This window comes from Asparagus officinalis, chromosome 10 (genome assembly GCF_001876935.1).
Source record: "Asparagus officinalis chromosome 10, Aspof.V1, whole genome shotgun sequence".
Taxonomy (NCBI): Eukaryota; Viridiplantae; Streptophyta; class Magnoliopsida; order Asparagales; family Asparagaceae; genus Asparagus; species Asparagus officinalis.
Genome location: NC_033803.1, coordinates 4,108,184 through 4,111,782, shown reverse-complemented (window position 1 = coordinate 4,111,782; position 3,599 = coordinate 4,108,184).

The window sequence follows — 3,599 nt, the reverse complement described above, 5'->3', positions numbered from 1 at the left end:
AGGTCCCGGAGTTCGTCCACGACCACGACGACGAGCTCGAGCGCCGCCCGCTGATGGACTACGGGCTCGAGAGCGACCACCACCGCACGTACGAGGCCCCGACGATGGACACCGCCTCCTCCATGTACTCGCTGCGGTGCATCTCGTAGCTGGGGATTTGTTCCGGGGGCTTTTTTGTGAAAATTTTCCCTTTTTTTTTCCCTTTGTTTCGCAGTTTTAGGGGGTGCTGCTTTTGTTTTTTTATATTTTGTTTTATTTTATTGGTGGTAGAGCTGTGGATAATTAGGGGTGTATATGTCAAAAGTACAGGAAGAAGGCGTTTGCGACGGGATTAATGGATATGATGGTTTTCTCAAATACGCTCAGATTTAACTTAATCCCGCAGCAACTTTCTAAATCACGCTAACTACCCCCACTGACTTCTATGTTTTGCAGACAACCCCCCATAAATTAGAACTGGTAATTTAAAAACAGCTAGCATAAAAAGCATTTTAGAAAGTTGTCGAGGGTCGGCAAAAAGATATTGGGGATTTTCCCCAAAAGTCGTCAGGGGTTTAGCTCGATTTCGAAAGTTAATCAGGGTTAATCCGTTAGATACTGTTAAGTATTGCGAAATGGTTTTGATCTTTTCAGCAATCATTAAGTGAATCTGATTGAGGGAACAAGATTCAAATCTTCTTGGAGTAGCTTTTTAGTTAGTAACAAACTCTCGGTTAGCTACCTTTTTCCTTATCATTGTTTTCTGTTTATTTCATTAGAGATTTTTTTTCCCCACAAGATATTCTATAATATTTGGATACATAAAGAGTGTTATTCTTTAGGCCCTTGTTAGGTAAAAAGGTTAAGTGAGAGGTTAACTCTTTCTTAGTCTTCCAGACACAAAAAGTTGCACAGGGTTACTGAATTAATCCTTTTGGCCCTGTTTGGCAAAGGTTTAAGGACTTAGAGATTAAGAAATGGTTAACATAGTTAGTTTATTTAATAATCCGAATGATTAAATTATTAGCCCGTTAAGTAAGATATAATTTAATCCGTGTGATCATTTTTAGTGTTTGGAAATTAATAAATATTTTAACTAATTTCTTTATAAATAGAGGGATTATTTTTTAATCCTCCTAAACAGGAGTAGTAAACCCCTCACTTGGAAGGATTAACTCATTTTAACCCATTAAGAAGGATTAACTCACTTAGAAGGATTAACTCATTTTAACCCATTGAGAAGGTTAACTCTTGTTTATTTTTTGTGTTTGGCAAATTATGGAGGGCTAACCTATTTAATCATTGCATAGATTTTTTTTTTTTGTTTTTTGTTTGGGAGGTTAAGGAAGGATTACATCTCCTTTACCCTTCACTTAACCCTTTGTCAAACAACACGCTATAATTTGTGAAAAAAAGGTTTATAAACCCTTCTAGAGAGGTTAAAATGAGTTAATGAGAGGTTTATAAACCCTTTTAGAGAGGTTAAAATGAGTTAATGAGAGGTTTACAAATCCACCTACTTAGACGGATTAAGAAATAACACATCTGTTTATAAAGAAAGCGATCATAATCCTTTTTATTCACAAACATAAACAATGAACAACAAATTAAATAAACTAACCTAACGGATTAAAAATTTTAACCCTTTAGATTAACAAATAGACTTCCTATGTTAATCGCCTTCTTCTTAATCCTCCATTCTTAACCCTTTGCAATTTTCTTAACGGGAATAAAAGTAGATTGAATAATATAAAGTTGTGCTAATATTCAGGCGGACACCTTTTTTCCTTTTTGGGGGAACTAATCTTTTCTTTTAAAATAATCTTAAAGATGGAAGAAGTAACAATAATAAGTGTTATGGTATTCTCATTCGCCAAAATACAACTCGCCAAACAACGGGCGAGTGTGTATTTCCGCAAGCAAGGCCCTAACCGGCTTGGTGGCCCAAGCCTAACGGAAGTCCCAACTTGGCCGAATCGTCAAGTCAATACTCTTCATGACGACTCAAAAGTCGAGATCAGCCGACCCTCTTGTCGAAGTCGACTCGCCTAGAGCCCACTCGATCTTTTATTTAGTGCCCTACGAGGAAGACTCGATGGACGTTACTTCTTGGCAAAACTAGATGATAATATCTGCCTCCGGCTTCTCCCTCTGGCCACGTGTCATTACCACGATCAACACTGGATAGGTCCCATCATGACCTTAGCCCTGATAGTCTTCATGAATTGTCATATCACATGGGCTCTACCACGTTGTCGATCACTCTCCATTCGATGCTGAGACGATCTCTCCAATGCTGAAGTGATCTTTCTCTCAACCACCTACCGACATCTGTAAAGTGGGTGCTGATGCACCCACCAGCTCATACTTCGCCATTACTTTTCAGTACTCGGCTAAAGTGTCCAATCTACCATTCTCCCATAGTGTAAATACATGTATTATTCGGTTCCAAAAAAGAGGAGGAGAACTCTTAAGTTCTGCTTCTTCTTCCACTCAAGTTTACCATCTAACTTGATCGTCGAAAGTACAACGGGGGAACCGATCCCCGTCCTCTCACGAGTCTTTACATGTGCAGATTTCTCAGTTCCCCAATTCAAAAACCAGACATAAAGCTGGAGAAGAAGACAGTCCCCTCATCAATCTCTTTTACTTCATCGATATTATCCTACCTGGATACATATTGACTGTGTGATCACTAGTACGTCAACAATAAGTACCTTTTTTTTACAGGAAACTGAAGAGGACATTCTTAAGAAATAAAAAAAAATGCATACTCAGGGGCTTCCTACTCTTTTAAACGATGCAGAATTTGACATTTGAATCTTAAAAAAAATCTATTAGGAAAATTTGTGAAGTGATCACAAATATCTCAGGAAATGAATTAGTAGTCCATGTATTATTTGATTGATAAATATTATATGTTTTAATTGTATTGCAGTTTCTAATTTATTTTTTTGTGATCATTTAAAAAATTTGAAAGCACAAATCCTCAACAATTTCCATCATATTATCTTCAAATGGAAATATCTTTCAACAAACCTAACGGACATGATAATATTCTGATAAAACAAATTATAAAATGTTACAATTATTGAATTGATTCTCCATCTGACGCAATACAGGATCTGATTCAAAGTAGCCCGAGGTATCTCCTTGATAATAAATATAAAATCATAATACTTAATGAAGATAGTGACTTATCATGCATATAAACTAGAATAAACATGAGCCGTAGTGTCTCGATGTCGTCGCGCTAACATGTCGTTGATGTGATACATATCTAAACTTTAGTAATGATCCGACTATGATGATGACCTGAATTTAATAGTCTAAATGTATGTCACTAAGCAGCAACCGGCCAACTAAAAATACACTTCAGCCATATTATCCTTACTACTCTAATAACATAGATGCCATTAGTTGCAAAATTACAACGCTTAACGGCCTATACTATTATCACCAAAAAAAAAGAAAAAAAAGCCTAAACGACTGTTCATTTTCTCTTGTAATGTACTAAAATAAAATAGGGTATAGATAGAGTGTGCATACAAAGTGAAGACTAAATTATTGGATTTGCCCCAATAAACAAAGGGAATTATTGGATTTGCCCCAATAAACAA